Below are 12,301 nucleotides of genomic sequence, written 5' to 3'. Positions count from 1 at the left end.
GATTAGATAGGTGGGGATAGAGTAGAATAGGTGATTTATATTTGATTTTTGAATTGGATTGTTTGATCTTCTCTACTTCTATAGGAGAGCATATGGAGTTCTTCTTCTACCCAACAAATCAGTCTGGTTTCATAAAAACTCCTCTTTTGGTAGAAGAAAGTTCCTACTTCCAGGTGATATGCCATTTGATGTCAAATACTTTTTTGAAAGAGAAATTTTTTTATTGTGCCTAAAAATATTTTAAAAGTGTCTTGTCATGCAATCATATGCCTTCGTTTTGTTCTTACTACCTGCCCAAGCAAAAGGAAACTTTTAAGTTTTTTTTGTTGTCAATTATTAAAAGAGGAAATCTGGCAAAATCCTATAAAGCTGAGAAAGTCAAGAGTAGGCATATAAGTGATTTATGTCTATGCTGCGAAGAAAATGACTTACGAACTTTTGGCATGTTGAAAACCCGCAAGGTGAAACGGGTTGATATGTGACAAAACTACACTTGACCACCAAAGCGATGGAGCTTCGAAGTAGCCTTTGGGGTGGTGAGGTATTCCCTCAAAGGTGAAGGTCAATCTGAAAAAGAAAATCAAAAGCAAGAAAAAATGAAGAGGCAAAAAACCAAATGCAGAAAAAAAGGAAGAAAAAGAAGCAAAACGAAGAAAAACAAAAAAGGTGCCTGTCAAGAGATAAATGGCATGAAGGCTGAACTCGAAGGAATTGAAATGCGATAATCTTTCATGGACGTGTGATCCTTGGATCAATATCTGCTCTTTCTTTTTTATTTCCTAAGACATTGAGGATGATTACTTTATGTTCATTTTTTTTTATATTTAAATGCTTCCCTTCTAGAGATTCAACAACGTTGATGCGAAATGAATCCCGATGCCTATACGGTATTGAGGGTAAATAAAAGGCATATCATTTGCACAACACGAGCACTTTCTGCTTATGATTTAAATTGATGATTTATAAACTATTTAAAAGTAAACACTTGACATCTCTTTCGTAATGTTTCTTGACTTCATGGGCATATGAGGAACTCCCAGCCCCTCTCTGTTTTTGAAAAATGTTGTTCTTTTTATTTCCAAACCGCTAGTCCATTCGTAGAATAGATAAAACCCCTCAAACATATTCCACTCATGTTTAGTGTAATGAAATGCTCCCATCACAATTTGTTTTCTTGTGAAGGCTAGGCAGTATTTTTGTTGATTTCTGTTTTAAGGTTTGTTTAGGAAAGGGTTTGAAAGAGTCGTGAGCTTTTAACTTTTCTATCATTAGTTTTTTTTTTTTTTTTTACATTGTCAGTGTCTTCTGATTCATGCAGCTGATGTCAAAGTTTAAAGCCCAACTCATCAGAGTTCTTGTGGATGTACAGTGGTTTTGGAAAAGCCGATTCATGTTGCACGAGAGTTTGATCTTGTACTTCAAAATCATGTTTTTATTGTAGGTTATGATTGTCAAATGTCTTGTTTTACCTAATCATAAATCATTGGCATTTTGGATGTACGTGAAGTTCATCCAACTCTTTGTAGGCACTGGGGGCCAAATTAGATCTCTATAGATGAGGTTGTTGTCAAGCTTGAACGTTCCAATGAGTGAACCAACATGTGGCTAATTAGCAATGGCTTGTCTATTGGCCATGCTTTTGGTCTCCCTAGAGTATTATGCGTGCATTCTTTCTAGTTGGCATGTGTTGTTGCATTTAAGTTTCGGTTGTGCTGTATTATTTATTAACTATATATATTCTTGATAGGTTTGGAACACATTCTTGAGGTTCTTGGAGTTGCTGCAATAGAAGACCGTCTGCAGGTGATTCTCTTTTTCCTTCTCTGGGGGGTATTGTTTCGTGCGAGAGCTTTCCTTCTGGTTTTTTGGATGCCATTGCAGGAAGGTGTTCCTGAAACAATCGATCTGCTTCGGAAGGCTGGAATCAACTTTTGGAAGCTTACTGGTGATAAACAAAATCCAGCCGTTCAGATAGCGCTCTATTGCAACCTAATGTCTCCTGGTTAGTCATGCTTCATTCTTCTTTTCTCACGAGCCCAGGTCACTTTGTCTCATCAACGCAGATTGTCACAAAGAGCGAGCTGAAATGTTTTCTCTTTTTGGCATTTGACAACTTTCGTAAAGAAAATATAAACTTTCTTCTATGTGCAAGCTGTATGTGGATGTGATCAGAATGTGGTCTTAGTTCTCTTTTCTTCCTTCATGCAAGATCTTCAGTATGTGGATGAAGGGAAGACGCCCTTGATCTTGTTTTGTGCTGCTGTTGGTGGAGACTCAGGCATGCACAGATGGTGTAGGTATACGTGAGAAAGCTAATAGGAAGACTGCTAGCATCCAGATCTAATAGTATGGTTCGTTTTGATAAACTTGCTGATGTTGTTTCTGTTGGACCTGATCTGTTGGACCAGATCTGCAGTCCATCCCTTTCTCTATATAAAGGGGCGTTGGATCATGTTGTAGGGGAATCAATCAGTTGAATGAAATGCCAGTTGTTTGCTAGTTTTCTTTTGTTCTTCTTGTTTGTTTGATCTTTGCTTGAGTTTTTTTGTGTTTTAGTTAGTTTCAGTTTAATTGTGAGTGCAGTTGGATTAAGATTCGTTAATCTTAATTCTTCTTGCATTATTCAGCCTCCTGTAATTTCCTACTATTGTGCTTTCACAATTACTGTCACTGTTGGATCTTTGTATGCAATCTCTATTTATGCTTCATCTGCTACTTTTGAAAACTTGATACATGTTATAGTCCTTTACAACGTCCAGAGAGATTGTTCCTCATGTCATTTGCTTGTGTAATCCAAGTTTAAATGTGCTAATCACTGCAAATTGAAGGCTTGGTATTGCATCAGGAAACGACTAATGACAGAAACATTTGCATCTGTTACTTTGTACTGGATAACTAAAACAACTATATCGTATTCCTAAATGGTCATTCCATTGTCAAAGCATGTATGGTTATGTACGTGGCTTTTGTACCTCTTCATAATTTGAGCATTTCACTACGTAAATGCTTATTGCTCCTCGTTATGTCAACTTCTTACTTGATTAATCTCATATCAATTAAGCTAAGTGGATCATGTTTGTGTATTACATTTTTTTGTGTATATAATAGAAGACAATTTTTAGTTTGTCTCACTGTATTTATCCATTTTTCGCAGCGTCTGTCCCTAATCTTGACATGGTTGAAAGTGTAGATGATCAAAAGGTACTTATTACTTTTAATGCTTTTTGGAAGTTGATGTTGATTTTATGGTTTATTTTTTTCGTACTTTTTTCTGTATTAAACCATATTTTTTAACATGAAGCCATAAATTGTCAATTTTAAGTTGATGTTGATTTTATGGTTTATTTTTTTTTCATACTTTTTTCTGTATTAAACAATATTTTTTAACATGAAGCCATAAATTGTCAATTTTTCATTGTGGAATAGCTCACGGGAAGTGTTTATCATCACATGCATGATGCATGTAGGTTTAGGTGGTATTGCTAAGAACTTCACTTTTCTTCTGCTTATGCTGCGTGTGGATGCTGGTGTATACAATGGACCTTTTCCCTTCTTTAATGTTTATGCCTAAAAATGATGTAGTTAATTTGACTGATGGCACCGTCATTATTTATTCTGTTTGTCTTGAAGACTGGAATGTTGGATAGGCAGTTTGAAAATAGTCTTCATCTCTTTTATGTAAGTTAACTTTGTCTAGTTACACGTTGGTTTTTCCCTTGTTTGCTTTGATGTCTAATATTCACGACTGTGTGAAGAGCTTATGAGTGCGTGCATGTATGTAGTTGTCTCTCTCTCTCTGTCAGCCTGCCTACAGGTGACCTTATTCAATTTCTTTGTGATGACAGTTTAGACACATGAGCTAATCATCGCATGACATCCCTGTGATGCTTCATTATTGCTAGTAGGTAATGGAGTTTCCCTGTATCTGTCTCCTTTTCACCCTCGTTTGGGATACTTTTGTTGCTTCTGTTTAGGTGTTTAGCTAAACATTGAAGCGGATAGGCGTTCGAGGCTAGGCAACAAGCATTGCTTGAAACTGACTTATTTGAGCGGCGCTGGCATTTTTTCAGCGATGGTGGAGAAATCAGAGCCCTATGGTACAGAAAATTGTGAAAGAACTAGTTGACTCCGGACAGCTTGAATTTATGTACGAATAATTTGATTTTTCCAATCTGTTGAAACCATGTTTTCAATTAGGTGTTCTCGCTTCGCCTTTTCCTATGATGTTCAACTATGGATGGTGGTTCTGGAATTAATGCACCGACCTGCCTTTTGACATTGTAGAAATGGTGGTATGTGTATGCATGACGAAGCTGCGCCCCATTACATCGATATGATTGAACAGGCGACTCTAGGTCATGGGTTTATAAAGGAAGAGTTTGGCAAGACACCTAGAATTGGTTGGCAGATTGATCCATTTGGACACTCAGCAGTACGAGCTTATTTGCTTAGTGCAGAAGTGAGTTTTCTGCTGCTACTTTTTGTACTTAATTTTTTAATTTGGCTTTGGTCTTGTTGTTTCTTCATCTTTTTTTCACCTGGTGAGGAGGCTATGTCACAAGAACATTCCATTTTGATTCTGATTATGTATCCCTTGACATAGAAATTACATTGGAAACTTGAAAAGAAATCCGGGGCCTGCATGATGTCATTATTCTTTCCACCACTGTATCCGGTGACTGGTGAGCTCCACTTTGCAAAGGATACAAAGTAGCATCTTCAAGAATATAACATATCCATAACATAACGTGATTAGCAAAAGTAGAAGATTAAGAAAGGAAAAAAATGAATCCCTACCATGATGACATAATATAGACTATATAGTTACTCAAACGAGTTTGTCGAGCCTTAATCGAGTCGAGCTCGAGATAAACAAGTAACGGTGAGTATCAAACGAGTTTGTCGAGCCTTACTCGAGTCGAGCTCAAGGTTTTCTTTAGTCGAGCCGAGTTCAAGCTGACTGAACTCGGGCTCGACTCGACTCGTGTTCACCCCTAGTCTTCTCTAAGGAGACACAAGGCCAGATGAGAAATAAGATCATCATTGAAAATGGGCAGACATGGATTCCACCATCAGTTCGTGCACTCCTGCTCAAGTAGAAGTTGAAAAGGTTGTTGTACAAAAGAACTTTCTCATTATATTACTTTTTCAAAGTGCTGTTATGTATTATCTAAACCATGCTTCTGTTTCTCATAGTAAAATCTCAAGATATGACCAAAACAAACAGAGAGAAGAGAGATAATGCCATAAGATTTGTAATGCTTGCTAACATCTTTGTTGGTAACTTTTCATCTTCAATTGTTGAAAGTTGTAATGCTTGCTAACATTTTTGCTTGCTCACAATAACTTTCTTCATGTTGCAGGAATTGATTTCTCAAGCACATGCAATCTGATTAGCAGGAAGACTCATGTCAAGTCCAGGGGAATGGCTTGCAGCAGTGTCATTGTTGCTAGAGCTATCAAAGAACTGTTTATCTTTTTGTGAGAAAATTGGTTCCAGACCTGGTGCCATTCTACTTTTGATTACAACAAAATGCAATACTACTGATTAAATGGTAGCTGAAAAAGCAAACATGACCCTAAACAACTTGGTGAAGTGTCCAAAAAATAGCAAGATCATGGCAGAAAATAAACTTTTGGAACCTCTTCTCAGCAACCTCATTGAAGGTATGCACTTGATATCTACAGACTGCATTGCATGTAATCACTTGACTGCACCTGCGTTTTCTGAACTAGTCTACAGTGCCATTTGCATATACACACAGGGATATGCATTCACCAGAAGTGACTGAAACATGTGTGTATGTATAATACACACACATATATGTATATGTACTATATGTAGGTATGCATGTATCATGTATCATGTACTTATGTCCTGTGAGCAGGAAGAAAAGTGTGAAGACCAAAAATTTGCCACATTTTCTGCCCAATGTGTTATAATATTACATGTATAATATATGTTGTATATGTATATTCTATAATATATTAGTAGCCAACATAGTGTTAACTTTATTTTCATCTCATCAGTTGGACAATATTTCTACGGGTATGACTGAATGGAAGAGTCTTTTGAACAATTACTGGACACGGTTTAGCAAGTACTGTGACCATGTGACCAAAGTTGATATTCGACAGGTATTCCTTGTTTCCAAATTGCTAATGAATTGCAGGAGATATTTTTTTTTAGGCTGTTGCTTATAAATTTATTTTTCTATTTGAATCTTTGTAAAACTCATATTAGGCATTTCAGCTAGTTGTATTGGTATGAAAATCCCTGAACAGGGGAAAGGTGCAAGTTGTAATTTACCTCTGCTTCTTGCTCTTCTCTTACTGGCCACTCTTCTTGCAGGTGGAACAGATGTTGGGGGAGACTTTTAAGGATCAATTATTCTCTTCTCTACTTATTAAACACAGAACCGGTCCTAGGTACTTATGCTGGGTACACTTCTTTTTTTTTTTTTTTTTGGTTCAACTAGTACCCTATTGCACAGTTATCTGGCTTCAGATATTATTTCCTGCACCTAATTTCTACCAAGCTTTCATGAATGACCAAAGATGAGTGGAGGGAGATTTGATACTAACAGCTCAGCTTGCTGAGTTGTGAGTTTGCTGGATGGGCTAATGCATTCAATCTTGCTTTTTCTTTTGGGGTGCTCAAGGAGGTCTAGTCAGAGCCTCACAGGCCAATGCATGTACAAGGAAACGAATGGACAAGAAAACACTTTCATATTTGTAATGTGCTGATATGGTGAATATTATTAAGCTATTTGCAAAATTTGCTTGAGAAGTTTCCGACCAGAGCTTAGGAATTTGTGTGTGACCAAGTTAAACATGAAAGGACAGAAAATTAAAAAAGAGCAAGGTACTCAAGAACTGATAGAATATGCACAAAAGTTTGTTTATAATGAAAAATGCTGTCATATAAAATGACACTAGTGTGGCTGTGTTTTGCTTGTCACACAGACACAGGACTGTGTGCAGAAAATGATCTCGGATGTACCGATGATTCAGGGTTCCTCTCTCTCTCTCTCTCTCTCTCTCTCTCTCTCTCTCTCTCTCTCCATCTTTAAGTGAATCACAAAGTAAAAGAAAAAAAATATGTAAAAATTATAGCTTACAACATAAATGCTTATCTGGTAATGACAATTATCCTCCTCTGTGTTTGAGAGATTGAGTTATCAGCATATGCATCAACTCATCAAAATTTCCAAGCAAAATCATATACCAGCTTTTGAAAAAATAAAGGAAAATTTAGTGTTGAATTATTTATCTCGTTACATGCTTGTCTGGGATTTGTCATATTGATATGAGCTCGATTGAGGCCAATGCTGGGGCCCTTCGCTATACGGTCCTGTGTTTTTCTTGTTTGTTTCCTTTTTCTGCTTTTGAAGAAGGAATCAAGTATTATTGTATTGGCAAAGAAATGTCATATTCTGTAAAATTAAATGTATGACCTTTGTTACAGTTGTCTAGTTGGGAGCTTGTTCTTTAAAGCCAGCAGACATGGTTTCGGATACGTCATTGGTTGCGATCGACATCCAAAATGCTCGTGAGTTTTTTAGAAAAATTACTCCTTTTTTTCTTGCAGACTTTACATGTAAAACTAGTTATTCATTACTTCATATCCAAGATTTTATATTTTGTCCATTTTATCATAGACCAGCAGTTGTTGCCTGCAAGTAGTCTTTGAATCCCTATTTTTGTTCATGAGCTATAGTTTGATGTAGTACGATTCTCCCTCTCCCCCACACACCTACATGTTACATTCATGTGCATCTGTTTGGCCTTGTCATAGCTGCTAGTGAAAACTGTAAAAGTATAATGTTGTCTGTGCTACCAAACACTGTTCAGCAATCTAGTCAAGCTAATCAATATGCGATGTCCTCATATTTCTATGTAACACATTTTTAGACCGATCATGCATGTGCAAACTTTAGGGCATCCTATGATGTATCATTACACACTTCATTTTTGTTGGACAAAGAGATGATAAGTGTAGGATGAGGATTTAGCAACTACATATTTTTCATTCTATGGACTTATGTTTCAAAAGATAAGGAAAATGGAATGATGGACAAACTTATTCATTGTTCTTCTCTCTTTAGTTTTTGATTGATTTTTTTGTTTTAATCTATGATTCTATACTGTTAAACTAGCAAGCTCTGGTTGCTAGTCCACCAACTAGTCCCTAGCCTCCAAATTGCCAGTGCATAGATTGAGGACTTGTTGGTTGACTTGGACATTCTTCTTCTTTCTTCCTTTCTCTCTCTCTCTCTCTCTCCCTCTCTTTCTCTCACTATCTGTGTGTGTGTGCAGCCTCCTCCTCCTTCTGCTTATTATTATTATGATTACTGTTGCAGCCTTGAGACGTGGAGAGAGAGAAAAAGCGTTGAAGACATGAGAGTTGGGGAGAGAAAACGTAATCTATTCACTAACCCTAATCTCTATTATAAAGAGATTAGGGTAGAAAGGAGATTTACAGAGTACATCAATCTAAAATAAAGAAAATATTAAAGAGATCTTATAACTCTTTAATATTACAAAGAACCACCTAGAAACATAAACTCGTCTAATTTCAACACTCCTCCTCAAGCTGGAGCATACATATTAAACATGCTCAGCTTGCCACAACATTTAGAGAAATCACCAACAGGGAGAGCTTTGGTGAAGACATCCGCAGCTTGATCTTCTGAAGGAACATGAATAGTGGCAATGGTTCCTACTTGAACGAGATCCCGAATGTAATGGCAGTCAACTTCAACATGTTTGGTTTTCTCGTGGAAAACTGGATTGTTTGCAATGTATGTGGCTGCTCGATTGTCACAATACATCTTCATAGGAAGTGGAATCGACACACTTAGGCTAGATAGCATGGATCTAGCCCAAGTCTTTTCTGTTGCAGTTTGAGCCATAACTCTGTATTCAGATTCTGTACTAGATCTTAACACCACGCCTTGTTTTTTGCTTCTCCATGATATGAGGTTGCCTCCCACAAATACACAAAATCCTGTGGTAGACTTCCAGTCTTCGACTAAGCCAGCATAGTCAGCATCACTATAGGCTTGCACTTCCAGCGTCTTGCCTTTAACCACCATCAAGGCAGCATCCCAATGAACTTTCCTGGGTTTTTTCATAAATTGACTTAGCTTTCCCACTGCAAAGCTAATGTCTGGTCTTGCCACAGTAACATAGAGTAGTTTTCCAATAAGGGAACTGTAGGATCGAGAAGCCACTAATTCTGTTTGGTCATCATGAAGGTGTGTACGTGGATTCATAGGTAAATTAGTTGGTTTAGCTCCTAGCATCCCTGTGTCCTGCAATAAATCAAGAACATACTTCCATTGAGAGAGAACCACACCATCCCTTTTGCGAGCAACTTCTATTCCCAAAAAATATCGTAATGGACCAAGATCTTTCGTCACAAAGTGTTTTTGAAGAAACAACTTTGCATCAGAAATTTCTTGATTAGAGTCACTTGTTAGGATAATATCATCAACATAAACCACTAGAACGGTTATACCCCTGGAAGCCTTCTTGATAAACAGAGAATGATCAAGAGGAGATCTCGCAAAGCCACACTGTGAGACTACCTCAGAGAACTTGTGAAACCACGCACGAGGACTCTGCTTGAGTCCATAAATAGCTTTCTTCAGCTTGCACACTTTGCCACACTACCCTGTCGTTCAAACTCTGGTGGTTGTTGCATATAGACAGTCTCATCGAGATCACCATACAAAAAGACATTTTTGACATCAAGCTGATACATGTGCCAGTCATGGTGTACAACCACAGAAATGATAAGACGAATGGTTCCCAACCGAGCAACCGGAGAGAAGGTGTCAAAGAAATCCACACCGTAGGTCTTCGTGTAGCCCTTAGCAACCAACCGAGCTTTGTATCGTTCCATAGAACTATCAGAATTGTATTTCACTGTGAATACCCACTTAGAATCAACAATGTCACAATGAGAAGGAGGATCAACAAGTTCCCAGGTGCCTCGCTGAACTAAAACATCCATCTCATCTTGCATAGCCTGTCTCCATTGGGTATCTAATAAAGTCCGCTGGTGACCTATAGGAACTGTATGAGCAGCCAGAGCTTGAATAAACTGTTGCATACTTTTTTCAACACCGTCAGTAGACACAAAATGAGATATAGGATGCAAAGTACATTGTAGATGAACTAGGGATGCTCACTTCAGATGAACTTACCTCCTGAGAAGCGGTTGGCGAAGGATCATGAGAAGGGTCCTGTCGACGTGTGTAGACCAGCGGAGGATCACGATACTTGGACACTACAGCCGGAGATTCTTTAGAAGGAGATTCAAACGAGAATGACTCCAAAGGAATAGGAGGAATAGGTAGTGGGTCTGGTGATTGTGGCATCTCAGTAAGAATGGGAGAGGAGCTATAATAAGGTTGAGACTTGAAGAATGTGACATCCACACTTATATACTCCTTTTGAGTCAATGGATCAAAGCATTTGTAGCCTTTATGGTTTCTAGAGTAGCCTATAAAGATACACTTAATGACTTGGGTACCCAATTTATCACGTGTGGGTCCAAGTATGTGAACAAAGCATGTGCAACCAAATACTTTGGGAGCCATTGAAAATAATGGTCGTTGGGGATGCATAAGTTTAATGGAAACCTTATTGTCAATGGAGGATGAGGGTAAATGGTTGGTTAAATAACAGGTAGTGAGTATGGCGTCTCCCTAAAAGTATGCAGGTAAATTAGTATGAAGCATTAGGGAACGAGCCACATTTAAGAGTTGACGATGTTTACACTCAGCTACTCAATTTTGTTGGGAGGTATGATGACAAGTAAACTGAGGACAAATGCCATTATCAGAGTAAAACTTCATTAAGGTAGAGGCTTTGAACTCAAGGGCATTATCAATGTGAATGCTTTTAACAAGAATACCAAACTGGGTCTTTATTTCAATAATAAGATTTTTGAGAATACATACTACTTCAGACATTTCTTTCAAAAGGAAGACCCAAGTGATTCGAGAATATTGATCAACAATGACAAGGAAATACCGAAATCTTGACCTATTAGCAACTCTGCTAGGACCCCACACATCAACATGAAGAAGATAAAAAAGTCCACAACTGGACGGACTACGACTCGATGAATAACTACTCTGGGTGTGTTTGCCAAGTTGACAGACTTCACACTGGAACGACTCTGGTGCTGAAAGATGAGGAAGAAGGTGACGGAGCTTGGAGACAAATGGATGACCAAGTCTGAGATGCCACTGGCAGGAGGAGGACAGTGAGGTGATCGATGATGCTGCAATATCCACTGGATTTGACAGGAAGTAGATGCCCCCTTTTTCATAGCCTCCACCAATCGTCTTCCCAGTTTGCAAATCTTGAAATGAAAATAAACCATAGTCAAACGTAACATGACAATGTAAGTCATTAATCAATTGTTCAACCGGAGCATATAACACATTAGGAATAGTTATAGACTGAGAAATCTTGATAACACCATAACCCATAATAAGTGACCATCTACCATCTGCAAGTTTCACATGACGTGGCTGAGGTAATGAGTGTAGCACAGTAAACATTGAAGGTCTACTACAAAAGTGTCTTGATGCTCCTGAATCAATAATCCAAGTAGTACCTGTATCATGTGGGACAGTATCAACAGACATAGCACTGTCAATCATGACTGTAGAGGCCGACGGTTGAATAGATCTATGTGCTAGGAAGTCCTCATACTCTGATTTGTTGATACTCACGGTCACTGTCTCAAGGTGAGAAGGAGATAAAGACCCATCTACAATTGATGAAGCTGCCTGAACAGACCCAATAGGAGACTGTAAAGAATTCTTGCCATGCTTAGATGCAACATTTCTTCCTAGGAATGCAGGCGAAGGATGGTCATGTTTATCCCAACATTTGTCTTCTAAATGTCCTATTTTCCCATAATAGGTGCACTGAAATCTCCCCTGACCTACTCCTGACCCTTGACCTATGCCTCTCCCCCTAAATGATCTGCGTCCACGACCTCCTGAGGCTACCAAGGCAGAGGCATGGATATCACTAGATGACTGAGAAAGGGTCACAGCAAGATGACTGAGTCTGTTGTAGGCTTCAGCTAAGTCAGGGATTTCTGCTCCAGTCAGCATCTGAGCCTTTGCTACTGCATATTCAGGGGAGAGGCCCTGTAGAAACTTCGCAACCATAGACTGTTCACCATGAGTCTTATGACATGTTGGACATGGGGGACGTAATGTTTTAAGTCATTCATGGATGGACTTGAAGGAAGCGAAGTACTGAGCAA

This window comes from Nymphaea colorata, chromosome 8 (genome assembly GCF_008831285.2).
Source record: "Nymphaea colorata isolate Beijing-Zhang1983 chromosome 8, ASM883128v2, whole genome shotgun sequence".
Taxonomy (NCBI): Eukaryota; Viridiplantae; Streptophyta; class Magnoliopsida; order Nymphaeales; family Nymphaeaceae; genus Nymphaea; species Nymphaea colorata.
This window is presented reverse-complemented; position numbering follows the sequence as displayed.